Raw genomic sequence first — 19,206 nt, 5'->3', positions numbered from 1 at the left:
ACGATTGTCAGCGAATGTCTTGATGCAGTTTTTTCCGGCTGATCGGAGGGGTCGGTGCGCAATAGTGTATTAACGGCGTCAGAGTGGGCGATCTTCTGTAATTCCGGCTAGGGCCCGAATGGCGACCGCTGCTATGGGTGATGGGGAAGGTGGGAACCCATGGATCATTGACCCTCACCCTCTCGAGTGGTATGGTGAAGCGCTGCATACCCCTTTGGAGGTGTTGGCCATGTTCCCAGATGTCTAGTTTATTTTGTATGTTTTTTGTAAATATTTTTGGTGCACTGTTGTGCTTGTATACTTTTGTGCTTGTGCTTTCTGCACAAGTAGTTTTTTGATGCACTTTTGTGCAAGTAGATTTTTGTTAATGCATGTGGTGTGCAAGTAACTGTGTTTAATATAAGAAATGTTTGAATTACAATGTCTTGCATGTGTATAATTACTTTGTTTAGGTAAAGCGAATAAAGATGGTATAAAGCTCATGTGTGAACATAGGTCTCGATTGTATGCGGGGCTTGTACCCGTGGACCGTTCATGAGACTTGTAAAGTGTTACCACAGTGTTTTCGCTCTTACCAAAAGAAATTACATGCATTTTGTAATAAACAATAGAGAATAATAGAAGTTAAACTTTGTATTTGATTGGATAAGGCGCATGGGCCAGTAGATACAAAGTAAATAAATAAAATAATGCGCGGCCAGTAGATACAAAGTAAATAAATAAAATAATTATGTTGCCTGCGCAATCGTTGGTTGTTATGCTGGATGGATGAGTTGGTTACATATAGCACTTGCGCAGTTGTTGCGCATTCCAGGTGCGTGGTACATCCGTTCCATCGAGCCTTTTGAGAGTATATGCGCCTTTACCCAGGACTTCATGAATGACGTATGGTCCTTCCCATTTAGGCGCGAGTTTTCCTGGTTTCTCAGCGTTAGAAGCCTCATTTTCGCGCAGGACAAAATCTCCTGGAACAAAGGTGCACACACGTACGCGAGCGTTATACTATTTTTCTAACTTTGATTTTTACCTGGCTTCGTTAATGGCTGCATTTTCGCGCCTTTCTTCAAGGAGGTCTGATGGGTTGGTTAATTTTGCATTCTTAAAGTAGGTAATTGCATGGTTTTGATCATTGTTTCACATGGAATATTGTAACTTTTAATGGTCTTTATTGATTCTTAGGTTGATGGTGAGACGGTAACAAAAGACAGAATCGAAAACGGATAAACGAGCTAGCGGGAAAGTGCAAAACAATGTGGAGATATGGTGTCAGGCGTAGGCTACGCCCAGTTAAGCGTAGGCTATGCCCACGTCGAGTTAGTGGCGCAAATCAGCCAAATTGGCCCAAGTTTATAAGTCAGAAGATTAGGGTTCTGTAAGGGGACTTCTCTGGAGACAAGAGGACGAGCAAGGAGCAATTTTTGGTGATCTAAAGGCTTTTAATTCATCATTCCAACCGAAAATCAAAACCTGATTTTGACCCAATTGAAGAATTCAACATGCTGATGAGAGGCTAAACCACCCGTGATCATCTCCGGGACAAGGGTTTGTGTTAGACTTTGGGTTTATTTATATTTATGAACTTTTGGATTAAGATTTGATTAATCATTCGGTTAATCTATCTTATTGTTGCTTGTTTTCGATTAAACGATTGTTTGATTATCATAGACACACGTATTCATCAGTTATTTGGTTTGGTCATCAACATTTGGGATTAAATTCTAAAGTGTCATTGTTCTTAAACCTTTAACCATTGAACTCGTTGATGTTTATGAAATCTAGGATTGGCAATTAATTAGATTACTATTCATTTGCATCAATCCTTTGGTTTCGATCGTGGATCATTGCAATCGAATATATTATATGTTAGTTATTTATCAAAACAAGTGTTTAGCAAATCATGTCTATGTCATTTCCAATTGGTATTGTTTAAGTTACCCAATTTTCTACGCAACCTGAAAACCCGGAGATTAGTCCTTTCTCATCATTGTTTACAACTACAATTTAATTTCATTTTCATAATTCGTCTCACCTTTTGCAAAAAGCAATTAGTTTTAATTTAGACAATTGTCACAAACAACGAGCTTTCATACTTTACACTGATTCCCCATGGATTCGACACCCTACTTGCCCTTTATTAGTAAAGGTGATTAGGACACTTTTTAAACATATTTTTGACCGACCTTACGACATCGTTCAAGGTCTAGGTCAATTCTTCGCTCTCGCTCGTTGACTTTTTTTTCCATGGCGATCATGCGTGGTGATGGAAGGCCGACTTCGGCTGGAATTACCGCTTCTGAGCCATAAACGAGGCTGGACGGGGTTTCGCATGTACTGGTTTTTGGCATGTGCAGTGGGCCCATAAGATGCTTGGGAGTTCGTCCCCCCACCCCCTGCGCGCGGTTCCTAGCCTTGCCTTTATGTCGTCCACTATCTGCTTGTTTACACTCTCAACTTGCCCATTCGCCTATGGGTGCGCCACAGAAGCAAAGCTGTGTTCGATGTTCATTTCTTTGAACCATTTTTGTAGGTCTTCTGATGCGAAGTTTATACCATTATCAGAAATGATACGCAATGGTAATCCGAATTAACAAATAATGTGTTCCCATATGAATTTGCGGATCACCATTGCAATAGTCGACGCGAGAGCCTTTGCTTCTACCCATTTGGTAAAGTAGTCTACTGCTACTACTATGAACTTGACTGCACCGGGCACATCGGGGAAAGGACTAACGAGGTCGATGCCCCATTGCTGGAAAGGCCAAGCTGAGGTGACTGGGACCAGAGGGTTCTGTGGGCAAAGCGTCTTTGTGGCATGGCGCTGACATGTTACGCACTTGCGCAAGAGTTCTACCGCATCTACGTGTATACCTGGCTAATAGTAGCCTGCATTCATGATTTTTGCCACCACCATGCGCGGGCCGACATGGATCCCACATAGTCCCTCATGAATTCCGTGGACTAAATACTGTGCATCGGTCTTATCTACGCAGCGTAGAAGTGGACCCATGAATGATTTGCGGTACAAGATACCATCTGCCATTTCGTAGTTTAATGCCTTGTGCTGAAGTTTTCTGGCTTCCGCCTTTCCTTCTGGAAGGATCCCATGTTGCAAGTATGTAATGATTGAGGACATCCAAGATGGATTCCCGACTTCTATGATGTTCACTTGTCTTAAGGGAACGGATTGGTTAGATAATACCTCGATGCGTACTTCCTTCGCGAGGTGTTTGAAGCTTATAGCAGCCAGTTTGCTTAGCGCATCTGCGTGTTTGTTTTCGCTTCTGTTGATGTGGACTATCTTGAAGGTTTGAAATTGGTTGATAAGGATTCTTGCTTGTTCCAAATATAGAGCCATGGCTTCGCCTTTAGCGTCTTAATAACCGTTGACTTGTTCTGCTAATAATTTGGAATCGACATGCGCTTCGAGGTTCTTTGCTCCCATCTTGAGTGCCAGGCGGAGACCTGCGAGGAATGCTTCGTACTCTGCTTCGTTATAGGTACTTTTGAAGTCCAGGCGAATTGCATACGTGAGCTCATGATCGTCAGAGCTAACTAGGCGAAGGCCTGCACCTGCTCCATCATCGTTTGAGGCGCCATCTGTATGTAATGTCCAAACCCTGTCATCAAAGACTGGGGTCGGATTTTGGATTGCCTCGCACTCCTGGATTTTGTCGATGGGGACTTCGGTAACAAAGTCTGCTAAGACTTGCCCCTTAATAGCTGGTCGCGACTTGTATAAGATGTTGTACCCCCTAATTCGATAGCCCATTTGGCCAATCGTCCTGCAACATCTAGCTTAGACAAGATTTCTCCAAGATGATAGTTTGTAAGGACGGTGATGACGTGGCCAGAGAAATATCGTCGTAACCTGCGTGATGCGTGAACCAATGCAAGGACGAGTTTCTCCATTATAGAATAGCGCATCTCTGGACCAGTTAGCAGTTTGCTGATGTAGTATATCGGAGTTTGAACCCCGTCTCTTTCGACCATTAGTACTGCGCCGACTGCTACTTCTGCTGAAGAGAGATATAGGATCAGCAGCTTGTCTTTTTGCGGAGCCGTTAAGGTTGGTAATTGAATCAGACACTCGTTCATTTGTTGAAAACCTTTTTCTGCTTCTGGGGTCCACTGAAAGTGACTCTTTTTGACGCAGTTGCGCAACGTACTGATGAATGGATATGATTTGGTGGTGTGATTTGCCAGAAATCTGTTGAGTGCTGCTAATCGACCAGCGAGACGTTGCATCTCTTTGATGGATGCTGGTGACGACATGAGTTGAATGGCTTCCACCTTTTCTGGGTTAACCTTGGAACCATCCTTGGTTACAATAAACCCTAGGAATTTGCCTTCTTCCATCCCGAATGAACATTTCACCGGGTTTAGCTTGTGCGCAGGGAATTGAATGTGCGCTGAATCTTTGCCAATATGGATTCTTCTTCCCTACTCATGATAACGAGGTCATCCATGTAAACTTCTACTGTTACCCCAATATCGTCTCCGAAGACTTTGTCCATCAGTCGCTGATAAATGGCGCCTGCATTACGAAGACCGAAAGGCATTTTTGTATAGCAAAAAATACCTTTGTCTGTGCGAAACGCCGTTTTGTCTTCGTCTTCTTTTTTCATTTGTACTTGATGGTATCCTTTATAGCAATCCAGGAAACATTTCCAGTGGAAGGATGCTAACGAATCGACTTTCTTATCTATCTCTGGAAGGGCGTAACAGTCTTTCGGGCAGGCTTTGTTGAGATCTTTGAAGTCGACACACATGCGCCACCCTATGCTTTTGTGCCATTACTGGGTTTGCTACCCAGGTTTGGTATTGTACTTCGCGCAGGATCCCAGCTTGAAGTAGTTCAGCTACTTGTTCGTTTATTGTGTTTGCTTTTTCTGTACTAAGACTGCGCTTCCCTTGCGCGACTGGTTCCGCGGAAGGTCGGATATTTAAGCAGTGTTGTGTTATTTCTCTTGGTACCCCGGTCATGTCCGCTGGGGACCATGCGAAGATATCCATGTTGTTAGATAGGAGTTCTTTTAATTTTGCGCGAATTTCTGGTGAGATGGCGTATCCTAACAAAATGGTTTGTTCAGGGTAGTCTTTGTTGAGAACCCATTTTTCTGGTTCGTTTGACGGTGAAGGTTTGGCAACCTTTACTGGTGGCTCGTCGTCCACATACATCACTTCTTTGCTGGAATATAAAATTGCTACCCCGGTTTCCGTCGGAAAACCACAAGCGGCATGTGGAATGGAGGTAATCATGCTGAACTCTCTCTGCGATCGTCTTCCTAATAATACATCATGGCATGATGTTACTGGCATGACCATAAAATTGACTGTGATGGTGCGCGAGTGCTCACCATCTGAGAGTGTGAGAGGGAATGCAATTTGACCCAACGGAAAGACGGCTTCATTGCAGAAACCAGTTAGGGGAAATCGACTGGTTCCAAGCGCGCCTTGTCCTCTGGGTCTAATTGCTTAAAGCTTTGCTCATAAATTATATCCATGGAGCTACAGGATCTATAAACATATAATCGGTGCGATAGTGGCCGAAGATACCAGTAATGATTACCGGGCGTTCTTCCTGAGGACCCCCTAGAACGACAGGGAAGACTACTTGTTGTTCTCGCCAGTGTTGATTGTGACTCCGTTTGTGTGGTCTTCGTGAAGGTCCTCCTTGTAACATATTTGTCTGTTGCACCTTGGTTTCCTGATGGTTATCAGCCTCCATATTTTGTTTTATGTATCCGAATGGTCCCAGATACCCATTGTTACTAAGTTGGATGTCCCACTGATTCGTTGATTGTGGGTCTAACTCTAGAACACTGAATTCCTTCTTAAGCATGTACCCTTCCTGAGGTTCCTGACCATTAGATCTGTTATGGAAAGACTCAGATCTGAAATTTGGTACAAAAATTTCGTTTATGGTGTTCTGAAATTTGTTGAACCAATATGCTGGAGCTTCTTCTGAAGATAGATCTGGATGAATTCGAGTTCCGGTTCTTATTTCTGGGGTAACAGAGTTTTTCCCCAGTAGCGATTGTTGCTGTTAGCTGTTCTGTCTATGATTCCGTCGATCTGAATAACCTGAGCTGAACTACCCCTGTTTTCAGATCGAGGACTTGATGGACGGTTTGATGGAATCTCTACCATGGATAACATAGATCAAAGGGAAATGAATCAAAACGAGAAGATGTGAACAAAAACTGAGAAATCAGTGGGCGCCAATGAAGAAACACTGGTTCAATAGATCAGAATCAATTAAACCAGGGGGTTTGGATCTGCATAAAAGGGTGAGTCCTCTCGTTTGATTCGGGGTTTGGTTTATCTTCTTCTTCGAACGATCACTGCAAAACAAACAGCCGTTAGACTCGCTATAGGGAGAATGGAGGTTCTCCCCATGACCACCCTCTGGCGTGAGAATAAGTATAGGTTTCAATGAAGAAGAAGAAGTGGTAGTGAAAGTGAAGTGAATGTAACTTGTGAAATTGTACCTGAATTATCCTTATTTATAATCGAATTTTGGGCGGGAAAGTCTGTTGACGGAGGATGTAATGGAAAGTTATTTCCGTGAGTGGTTATTTTCTCCACCGTTAATCACTAACGTGATGTGTATGCACACGGATCATGGGCATGATCAACGGCTGGGGAGATGCCACGTGGAAAGTGGGCAAGTGTGGATCTTTCTTCAATTCAGTGCCATCATCGTGACTTTGAGGGGAGCTCAGGATGATGCCACGTGGCCATTTAGTTATAACCGAATGGTGGTGCACGATAAAGCCTTCTAGAAGATTTACAGTTGTAATCCTATGTGGCTCTGCCTTGTGCAAATTCTATTGTAACAGGAAAGTGCTTTTATGTTCAAGTCTGGGTGATATCCGCGCGGAGGTGTTATTAGGGTTTTATCCCAACTGTTCTGTTGTATGAGGGCTTGCGCAAGGATATGCTAATTATATCTTGGCGCGCGGATGTTGAAGATTGTTGTCTTTTAAGTTCTCTTCTTTGGAACCAGTGCACTGTCGCGCGAGGTTCCTTAAAAGAGGTTCATTGGTGATGAAGTTTGTTAGGATCTGAGTTTGGATTGATTGTGATTTGTGTTTGAATTGAGATGGAATTATGAGTGAGTTGTGCAGCGGAGATTAAATGGAAATAAACTTTTCACAATCAAACAGAAGAAATGCTTTCAAACATACATTTTCAACACAGAATCAAATGATTAAATTTATTTCAAACTTTGATTACAATGTATGTATGATATGCAAACTCCCCCTCAGCCCGAGCTCAGTGTTTGTTCGTGCAGAAAGAAGATGGTGAATGAGCTCAACAGAACAGTACAGAATACTGTTCTATTTATAGGCACTTGCAAACCGCTGAGCATCTAAGCTGACGTCACCATGAAAGTGACATCTAACAACTGACCTGTACAAACATTTCTTAAGCTAACTACTGATGTTACAATTCAATACGTAAAGTAAACATAAACTGCTGCTACATCCTTCCACTGCGGTGAACCCAGCAGTACTTGTCATGATCAGCAGTGCTTGAACCATGGCAGTAGATTGAGCAGCAGAGCTTTAGTTCTTCAATCAGACTTTGACTTGATCAGCAGTTGTAGGTCAGCAGGTTGTATAATCAGCAGTTGTAGGTCAGCAGATGTTGAAACCACTTTCAAGGGGAGAGACGTGCAACCAAACAACTGCTTATTCTGGATCCACTGCTCTGATCCAGTTTTGGCTTTCATTATCTGTTCCTTTGGCAGGGTTCAATCCCAACAATCTCCCCCTGGAACGGATAATGCCAAAACTCTTCATTATTGGTAGTTCTTTATTGCCTCATCAGCAGTTCCCTTATTTGCCCTTTGAGTTGTAATTCAAAGGTTAAGGCATCTGTATCATCATCATCCCTGCTAAGTGGAAGATCAAGGAGATCCTGCAAATCTTCAAGACTCAGGCCAAGAGCTTGTTCCCTTGTTAATTTCTTCACTTCTCCACTAGACTTAAACACTGTCAGTACGTGGGTCTGTTTATCAGTTTTCCACTTTAGTACTTTTGAGCCTGGTGGGTTTCTTGGGAGATTTTTATTTGAAGAGGTATTAGGTGATGCTGGCCTATTCATGACTGGCTGAGCAGTACTTGCAGATTGTTCCAGTTCAGATTCTTCTTTCATCATTAACATAATGCCCTCTTTTACAAGGTCACTTCCAGCAATTAGATCTTGAACTATTTCAGCACTAAACTGGTTTTGACTCATTCTTTTGTAGATGGCAGCACCAGTAGGAGCAGTGGTTCTTTTGGCTTGCAGCTTTGGTGGTCGTTTTGAGACCTCTGCTTTGGAGTAGTCAGGTATTTGTGGAGCTGTTGGATCTTTCTTCCTAAGTTCCTCCAACCTTTTATAGGTGGCCCTGGCCTTAGCTTCTCCCCACTTTGACACAGAATTCCTTGACCCATATTCAGCAACTATCAGCTCCTCTTTCATTCTCTTCAACTCTAAGGCTTTGTCAGCTTCAAACTGTTTGAATTTTTCAGGGGAGTCTGCTTGACCTTATTTTTTATCATTTCATGAATCCTGGCTACTTCCTTTTCAAGCTCAGGGATGGTCCAGTTTTTGTACATATGTTTCTCCCCCTTGTATTTCTTGCAGGTCATGATATTTTCAATGTAGTCTTTTCTCAGGGACTCATCTGCCCTTTCAGAAATTTGCTGACATACATTTTTGGCGAACTGCTCCATAGATCTGACCTGTGTGAGTAGAAACTGATAGTTTTGTTGGAATTCTCTATCAGATTTCCCATGTTTATTTTTTATTGAGATATCCTCTGCCTGCTTGGCCTTGATTTTCAAATATACTTCAATATTATTTGGCCTGGGATATCGTTCAATTGATGGCAAACTCCTTTTGGCAGGGTCATCCTTATAATAGAAAGATTTGATCTCTTCCCTAACTGCTATGAGTTACAAAGGAAATAAAACCCCTGCAGGAGGTAATGGCTTTTGGTTTTGAGCTGAAGAGAGAGGAATGGGTTTCGGAATTGTGACAAGTGCTTGGGATTTTGAAGCTGTTGGTGGTGGTGATGGAGAATCATCATCGGGTATGATAACCCTTCTCCTTTTTATTTTAGGAGAGGCAGATGATGTTTTGGATGGAGCAGTGGCAGTGGTTTGTGACTGACAAACAGCTGTTGAAACAACTGGTGTTTCAACTATTGTTGTCATTACAACAGATGTTTTAACATCTGCTGTCTTCTGCTTTATGGCAGGAAGTGATGGTGGAGATGTTGTTTTTGGTGGTGATAAGGCAGTGGAAGTGGTGTGTGTTGAAGTGGTGTGTGTTGAAGTGAGAGCAGATGTTGAAACAACTGAAGTATCAGCATATGTTGGTACAACAGAGGTTGCAGCAGCTGTTTGGGTGGAGGTTTGATGTTGGTGGCTTTTAGATAGTGGTTTTGAAGTATGCTTTGGAAGACTGGATGGTGTGGATTTTTGGGTTTCCTTACTTTTCTAGTAAGATTTCTTTTTGGAACAGGATTTTGATCATCCTTTTCACCAGAACAACCCTGCGCATACAGCTTCATGAAAGCTCTCTTATCCTCATTCCACCTTGATAAATCCTTTGCCGCTCTATCCTTTTTTACACTTATGACACCTTCATCAAGTGCATTCTGGGTAACATCAACCTTTTTACTTCCATCTGACAAGGGTATGTTTCTGAGCATTGCATCCTTTTCTGGATCAAGATACAACCCATTATCAATCCCTTTCCTTGTCCACTCCTTAATTTTCTCCCCCTTTTTGGCATTATTTGTGGGGATTTCATCAATAAACAGAACTGTTGGAGGAGCAGTGCCAGTGGTTGCCAACAGATGGGCCTTGATAGCCTTGATGTCATCTTTTGTATCCTTGAACCTAGTCTCCATTGTATTTTTGAGCTCTTGAACATGTTTTTCATGCTGCTGCTCAGCCATCTGGTGTTGTTAGTGGAGAAATGGTTGAAAAAGATTCAAGAGCTCATTTGTAACATCTGCTGGTGGTGGAGCAGGTGCTTGAGGTGGAACAGCAGTGGATGGTACCATTTGAACTGTTAACAACTGTTGCAGCATTTCTTTGATTTCTACAACAGATGTATCCAGTTTTTCAACTCGTTCCGTCAATTCCTGGTACTTTAAATCATCACCCAATTTAATGGGATCATCTGATTTCCCACTAGCAGTGGTTGTATCAGAGGTTGAGATAGGAAGTGTACTCCTAACATCAACAACTGATGCCCCTTTTTATTGGTACTGGGGTCTTCTTCCTTCAACACTTGATAATCTTTTGATGGAACCAGTGGTTAATACAAACTCACTAGCAGATAACAGAGGTGTTATGGAACGAATTGCCTCCAAGGAAGTCTTATTGATGTAACCACTGTCCAAGTGTTAACCTGTAGGTTCAACACTTGTAGTGGCTGCTTCACTTGGATTACCACCAAGAGTTACTCATAACTCAAGGGGTGTAACCTCCTCAGGTTGTGTTGGTGGGTTAGCAAAGGTTGATACATCAGGCCCAGTCTTTTGTTGAGGTATATTCTCATGGATAGGTGATTGAGAAGGACTGGTTTGTGCCAGGTTCAGATCAATTGCATCCAACAGTAGTTTGGTATTAGGTGGAATTGGGGATGTGAAGGTAGGTTTAGAAAGCGGAATTGCCCCGAGCATTGGGCTGTGGATGATGGAAACGAGTGCTTCCAGAGCATCATGATGTGGTGACCCTATTTGTACAACCTGTTCTTTTTGTGAAGAGACATGAGGAGTTTCAGGTATGGGTTGAGATATTTTTACTAACTGCTGTGAGGAAGAAGCAGCAGTGGTTTGTTGTGACTTTTGTGTTGTCACAGGCAGTCGCTCTGGTATCTCATCCTCCAGAGATGCCTTTTTGGTAGGTTTTAGGGGTTTTTGATTTTTCTTTTTCTTTTTGGTGATTGCAGGTGTGGGTTTCAAGGCAGTTGTTTTGCTACCTTGATCACCTTGAGCAGTGGGCTCAGCAGCAGATGCCTGAGGAGTAGTGTTTTGTGACATCTGTGCTTGTGATATCATTTTACAAACTCTGAACAATACAATATTAATAAAACAGTGTGTTTCGATCCCAATGTTTGTCATTTATGTTTGGTTTTGTGCTCGTGTTGATTTTTGATCAATTTCAAACTCTATATCGCTTTCTGGAAAGTTATACGCGAACTGATGCGTAAACGGAGTCAGTTTAACGCAACAAACACTCTGGAACATCATCATAAACTTAACATACCTTAAATAATCTTTACATAACTTAGAAATAAGTTTTAAAGGCTTTGGTATGGCAAAAACAAGTTTATTCGCTCTCAGGGACTATTTGCGTCAACTTGCAAAAGTCTGCCGTTTCGTAAGGCAACGTACAGTCCGGAACTTGATCATAAGTTAAACATACCATATATAACCTAAACATGGCTTAGAAATAAGCTTTGATAGGTTCGGTGTGCGAAAACATGCTTACATGATCTTACAGGGACTAAAAGTGTCAAAAACGACGTAAGTTTGCATTTTCGCGCATATCTTACGTTCTGGACACATCTGGACATCCAAAATTTTTGTACACACTAAAATATTTTTATTTTAGTGATCGGCATGCAAAAATTCCATTCGTCGCTTAATTTGGTTCATTTTCGAATCCGTTTGAGTTTCGTCGTAATTTAACGAACAACGCGACCGTACGACCAAACGAACCGACATCCGTGATATTTCCAAGCATATTTCAGGTCCCCTACACTTTGACGTCTTTGTAGAGCCTTTAAAATGACTTTAGGGAGGATAAAAACGTCAAAAACAAGCTTAAACACGTGCAGGGACCATTTCTGCCAAACTTTGAAAGTTCAGCCTACACCCTCGCGCTACGCGACGGCCATAAGGCCTTGTGGTCGCGCTACGCGAGCATCACATCTGGGCAGAAACATTGTTTTCAGCATCAGTTTGATAATTCAGGGACCTTTCTTACAATTCCTTTGTGTAGTGACCAAGTTAGCACCTCTCCAAGCAAAGTATAGCTGTCAATTACACTTGTATGGCCAGATTTCTTTGCTTAATGGCTAATCAAACCACTTGGAATGATCCTAGAGCCTCACCACAACTATAAATAGCATGCCAAACCTCCTCAATTCCTTGCTCATTCCTCTTTTCTCTTCTCTACATCTGACTTGGGAGCTTTCTCAAGCATTTGGAACTTTGTCTTTTTGTAGAAAAGATAGCAAGGACCTTAAGTGAGCCATCTTTCATTCCTTTTATTTCTTTTTCCTTATGTTAGTGCAGAAAGTCAAACAGTTTGGCCAACAGTTTGACTTTCGGTTTTGACCATCAATTGGTCAAGTCAAAGTTCAATTGAACTTTGAAACGTGATTGTAATCACGATAGTTATAATCCTTCGTGATTATAGCCGCTGATTACCACGTTAGCTAGTTGTAGTGTCGAGTCAAAGTTTCGGTCAAAATGCGTTTTAGCACGCATTTTGCCTCGGAACTACTTTAGGGTATCAAAACACTTTGTTTGGATACCAAATCAGTAGGTTAGACATGTTTTGACATGTCTAACTCGACACTATTAGTTGTGCTTGTTTAGGGTCGTAAGTTAAGCGGTCTAAACAACCGCTTACACTTTCGAACCCGACCCGTTTGGTCGATCTTTAGGATCCGACCAAGTTTAGTTAGTGATCATAGTTGCATAGGGAATAACCACTGAGGTTATACCTTATGATCACATAGGATTGGTTAGTCATTTGCTAGTTAGCTTGTATGCCCATAGGAAATGACCAAAATGCCCTTTTGAAGCTAAAATCCGTATCTTGCCTATGTGAACATATTTTTGACAAGTAATCTGATTTAGTAACATGTTTAGGGATAATTGGGCATGTAAGACTTGACATAGCACATAGTTAACCATCCGAACATAGTTTTACGCTAACAACGCCTTATAGTAGCTTATGTTACCATAATGTGTCGAAACGGGTCAAAAGCACTTAGGTAGGCTTTCTAATCAGAATGTTGGGTCTATTAAATCATACCATATGAGTTCAATTACTCATTTGATTTATAGAACCTCATTCTATCCTATCTCCCGATTTAGGAGCCGATTATTAACATAGTTACCTATTCTAGGTGCCGGTTGATTCCGTGATACTTGGAGCTTAAATTGGTCTTATTCTCAAGACTAATTAGCAATCCCAAGTGAGTACATAGTTCCCCTATTTTACTGTTTTCAATTGTTTTGGGGTGATTCATATGTACAAAATGAATTACATGGTTTAAACGATGATTTCAAAAACGATTAAGATGGTTTATACTAAACTAATAACGATTTCAATAAGGTGAACAAGACTTGTTGGTTGTCATTACATAACGAATGACATTCATTAGCTTTGGCCAAGCCGACCAGTATTAGGTTATGGTACCATAGGATCTGACAAATCCCGTTATCAGACTACACCCATGGTTATGTGTGGGGGTTATGTAGGTAACGACCGAACCTGATGATTGTTAACTTACCCTTTGGTGGTTTGTTAATACGAAACGAGAAACGAGTTAGACGAGTCACGAAGGTTTGAATGTTGTTAACGAGACGACCAAAAGTAGTTTCACTATTAAAACGAATACGATTTTGGGACGAGTTAAACGATTTGAAACGAGATACACGATTTGAAACGAGTTAAACAAATTAAACGATTGGTTTTGGGTAGTGATTAGATAATGGGACGGGTGTAGTATGATAGAATCATGGTAGATACGTCGCTGGTACATCTTATATATAAGTGCTTCTATCATATTACATTGCATGTCATTATTTAGTTCACTGGGGAAACGATTTTGAAACGATGTCACACAACGAGGTTTTCGAAACGATATAAACCATACGAGTTTTATTAATGAGTTTTTACGAGATGTTTACAAGTTGTTATACTAAAACAAATGTTTTTGAGTTAAGAGTCATGGCTACGAGATTTTATAAACTATCACCAATTCGATTTGTGTTGGTTATTTATGTTGCAATACACTTTTCAAAACAAGGTTTGTATTTTGACTCTTGTAGTCTAACGAGATATTGCAACAAATAAACGAGCCATGAATCCGATACTCCCATAAAACCTATGTACTCGCCAGCATTTCTTTGCTGACTTTAGTTTTACATATGTTTCAGGTGGTATTGCTTGATGTTGCTTGCTAGGAAGCTTGTGTCACATAGGACCTGGACATGGCTTTAGTGACTTAAAAACAGTTATAAACAATGTGTAATTTGTTTGTTTGGTTTAATGAAAATGAACATTGCATAATATTTCAATAAAACAAAACTTTTAACTACCATGATTGTGGAACAATAATTCTGTCGCCTCACTCCCCGGCGTTTCCGCCGCGGTTTGTTGTTTTAATGCGGCCGGGGTGTGACATGTTTGCTGCTAAAGTCTGCTCAGGCACCTCTGCTTGTGTTTTGCAAGGTGTTGACATTCTTGTAAATGTTTCAGCAGTTAAGCTGTTTATCTGAAAAGAGTCACCTTGGTTTATTACCGCAATATCATCCTTACTGAATTTTTTCTCAAAATAATAACTTCAAAATCTTGGAAACAGTAAGAATGATTTTGTTTCAACATTTTTAACCAAATCATTGAAAATTACCTTGGAATAGTTAAAATTTTCTTCTTGTAAAATAGCATATCCCAAGTTTTGAATTTTCATTGGTATTTCATTAAAAGAGGTGGTTTTATTTGAAACACACATGAGAAGGGCATGGAATAAAAATCTTGTTGCAGGAGGGAAGAAACCTTTTTGTAAGGTATCCCTCTTCATCATTGTGTCTGCATACCCTCTCTCAATGAAGTCAATTTTTAACTCGTTTTTAGGGAAAGAATCTTTACCTTCCTGATCAGCGAGCTGAAAGACCTGAGATATGGATTGCGGTGTTATTTGAACTGCCTTTTTCTGCAGAGTAGAGTTAATCGCTATGACATTTTCACCTTGTTTTTCAAGGGTACAATTTTTCCAAAACTCTCTCTGAGTTTGCAGGTAAATGGGTGCATCAACGGTTAACAAAGTTTTGTACTTTGATGCGTTGATCATATCGAGGATGGAATCAAATGTATCGATGTTGCCGGGTTTTGTGAGAAGACCCAGTAGATTATGAGACGGTTTGTGTTGGATTTCTGTGGAGGTAGCCTTTTGAGAGGCCCCTTTGGAAGATTTTGCGGATGATTTCCAATTTGTCATTTTGAAGATGAGGATCGAAAATGAGTTTGTGAAGAAATTTGATGGAATGGATTGGAAACTGCTTTGAGAAGAGAATTTTTAAGAATTCAATTCGACAGTGAAACCCTGTTTGGGCTTTGAAAAGGGGGTTTTATAGAGGAAAAGTGAATGCTGACGTGGCAGCGGTTACAAAAGGTCTGACCACTATGTACTGTCCGCATGCCATCCCCTGGTGAAATGAAGAACAGTACTTTTGAACAGTACATTTTGTGAAAACAACTGGTGAAGACAGTAGTTGTAATGGTAATGGAGAACAGTGGATGCTTTTAACTATCAGTAGATAGCTCAGCAGTGGATACAACACTGATTTTGAACATCAGTATTTATCAAAGGAAAATGAGAACAGGGGATGACTTTCAGCAGTGGACAAACTTTTGAGGTAGAACAGACTTTTGAACCCATCAGTGGTTATGGCAGACTTTTAGGATTTTAATGAAAAATTCATTTTTAGCTATTTTTAAGGATGGATTTTTGATTTTCTGAAAACATTTTAATGCCTTTATTCATAGAAAAACACGATTTTGCCTGTTATTCCATGTTTAGCATGCCAATCCTAGAGATCAAGCTTTCAAAGGTGGATGTGTCTAATGCTTTGGTTAGCACATCTGCCAGCTGATCCTTAGTTGGAACATGATGCAGAGAAATCAAACCTTTTTCATAGCAATCCCTTACAAAGTGATGTCTGATGTCGATGTGTTTGGTGGTTGAATGGGAAACTGGATTTTTGATGATATTTTCTGCTGCCTGGCTGTCCAACATAAGTGGTGTCTTCAAGGCAGTGATACCAAAATCCAGTAACTGATTTTGAAGCCAGAGCAATTGGGCTGTACAGCTTGCAGCAGCTATATATTCTGCCTCAGCAGTGGATGTGGAAACAGCTGCTTGCTTTTTGCTTTGCCAAGACACTAAGCAATTGCCTAGGAATTCGCACCCTCCTGAAGTGGACTTCCTTGTTTTATCACATCCAGCAAAGTCACTATCTGAGAAACCTGAAAGCTTAATTTTACCATCAGCTAGATACCAGATACCAAGTGTGGGAGCACCTTTGAGGTATCTGAATATCCTTTTTACAGCAATAAGGTTTGACTTTCTGGGGGCTGATTGGGATCTTGCACAGACACATGTTGCAAACATAATATCTGGTCTAGATGCAGTTAGGTACAATAAAGACCCAATCATGCTTCTATATAAGGTCTGATCAACCAAATCATCTTTTTCTTCAGACATGACCAATTTATTGGTTGCAATAGGTGTACTACATGGCTTACAATCATCCATATCAAATTTCTTTAAAAGTTCTTTGGCATATTTGCCTTGATGGATGAAAGTACCATTTTGCAGCTGCCTTACTTGGAGACCAAGAAAGTACTGGAGTTCAACCATTGCACTCATTTCAAACTCAGCTGTCATGAGTTGCCTGAACTCTTCACACATTTTATTACATGTGCTTCCAAAAATGATGTCATCCACATAAATTTGGACAATCATCAAATCCTTCCCTCTCCATTTTAAAAACAGTGTTTTATCAATCCTACCTCTGGTGAAACCAATGGAAAGTAAAAAGGTGGACAGAGTTTCATACCAGGCCCTTGGTGCTTGTTTCAAGCCATACAAAGCTTTATTTAGCTTGTAGACATGATCTGGATTAAATGGATCCTCAAAACCTGGAGGTTGACAAACATAAACCTCCTCTTGAATCTTACCATAGAGGAATGCACATTTGATATCCATTTGATACACCTTGATGTTGTGGTTGACAGCAAAGGCTAGAAAGAGTCTGATAGCTTCAAGTCTTGCTACAGGGGCAAATGTTTCATCATAATCAATGCCCTCTTCTTGTCTGAAACATTGAACCACAAGCCTGGCTTTATTCTTGACAACAATACCCCTTTCATCAGTTTTATTTTTGAAGACCCATTTTGTGCCAATAGGACTCACACCCTCTGACAATGGAACAAGCTCCCATACTTGTTGTCTTCTAAACTGTTGGAGCTCCTCTTGCATGGCTTCTACCCAGCTGTTGTCTTTCAGTGCCTCTTGGTACTTGACTGACTGATGGAGTGATAGAAAGCCTGCAAAAAGACAAATGTTTTGGGATTGCCTTCTTGTGAGCACCCCTTCATTGATGTTGCCAATAATTTGATCTGGTGGATGAGATTTCAAGAAGATGAACTCTCCTTGGTATGGAACAATGGCATTGAGTGGTGAGGGCTGCAGATGTGTATCATCTGAGCTAACCACTACTGGTGACTTTGATGACCCAGCAGTGGTTTCAAAAGGTGGTGGCATAGGGGGTAAAGGTGTGGACACCTGCTGACTTTGATCCCCAGTTTGAGGACTTTTGTCAGCAGTGTTTGATGAGGTGGAAGCAGTGGTTAGTGGGCTACTTTGGTCAACAACTGTTGAGGTAGCAGTGGGTGAGCTTTGACAGCTGTTTTGAACATCTGCTGCTCTTCCCATTGTGGCAGACTTTTGTTGGGGATTGATGATCTCATACCCATAGTCTGGTGATGAATTTTCTAATGGACCTGCACTGTTAGTCTTGACAGCAGTATTTTCAAAAGTGAATTTGTCAAGATTAAACAAATTTGCAGGGTTTGCTGGGATTTTCATTGATGAAAGTTCATTGAACTTCACATTTAAAGTCTCCTCCACTGTCTTGGTCCGTGTATTAAACACTTTGTAGGCCTTGGCATGGTTGAGCATCCCAGGTGATATCCCATATCAATTTTGGCTGCAAACTTTGAGATAGAATCTTTTAAGTTGAGAATGAAACATGGGCAACCAAAAACTTTGAAGTATGAGATTAATGGCTTTATTTTATATAGAATTTCATAAGTAGTCTTTTTGTGCCTGGGGTTGATCAAAACTCTGTTTTGACATAGCAAGCAGTATTTACTGCCTCTGCCCAAAAAGTTAATGGCAAACCTGAATCTGCAAGCATGGTCCTGGCAGCCTCAATCAATGTTCTGTTCTTCCTTTCAACAACCCCGTTCTGCTCTGGTGTTCTAGGGATGTTGTACTGCATTACAATCCCTTTCTTCACACAGAAGGCATGCAACTCCTTATTTTTGAATTCTGTGCCATTGTCACTCCTGAAGACTTTTACTGGAAGGTCAAATTGCTTTTCAACCTGTGTCACAAAGTCTTGCAAAATGCCTGCAGTCTCATCTTTTGAGTGTAAAAAGAAGGTCCATGTAAACCTAGAGAAGTCATCAACAATAACCAAACAATATTTCTTCCTTTTGAGACTCATGACTTGCACTGGGCCAAACAAATCCATGTGCAGCATTTGCAAACACTGGTTTGTTTTGGACTCTTCAATGGACTTGAAAGAGCTTTTGTGCTGTTTCCTTTTAAACAGGAAATGCAGTGCTCAGGACATGAAAACATTTTTTGTGGTAGACCTCTTACAAGGCCATTTTTTGAGATTTCAGTGATGGTTTTAAGATTTGTGTGCCCCAGTCTTCTGTGCCAAAGTTCTATCTCTTTGTTAGAGGCAGCTGAGAACAGACAGGCATCAGCTCTGGGACACTCTCTTGACATGTCAACAACATAAACATTGCCACTTCTTTGAGCAACAAGTTTTGTTGTGCCTTTCTTGATTATTGCTTCAATCTTACTAACCATTTCTGGTCCAACAATCCTACAACAATCCTTTGTGAAGAATGAGCCAAACCCTTTATCACTCATTTGAGATACACTCAGAAGGTTGAATTTTAGATTGTCAATAAGATTGACATTTTCAAATTTTACATTTCCAGACTTTACTGTACCAGACCCCAGAACCTTTCCTTTACTATTATTACCAAAGGATATATCACCCCCTCCATGAATTTTGAAATCTTGAAGAAGGGCTTTACATCCTGTCATGTGCCTGGAGCCTCCACTATCTACATACCAAAGACTATCTAAGCA

This window comes from Helianthus annuus, chromosome 16 (genome assembly GCF_002127325.2).
Source record: "Helianthus annuus cultivar XRQ/B chromosome 16, HanXRQr2.0-SUNRISE, whole genome shotgun sequence".
In the NCBI taxonomy this organism is placed as follows: domain Eukaryota; kingdom Viridiplantae; phylum Streptophyta; class Magnoliopsida; order Asterales; family Asteraceae; genus Helianthus; species Helianthus annuus.
The sequence above is the reverse complement of the archived record's forward strand: the minus strand, read 5'-3'. Positions refer to the sequence as shown.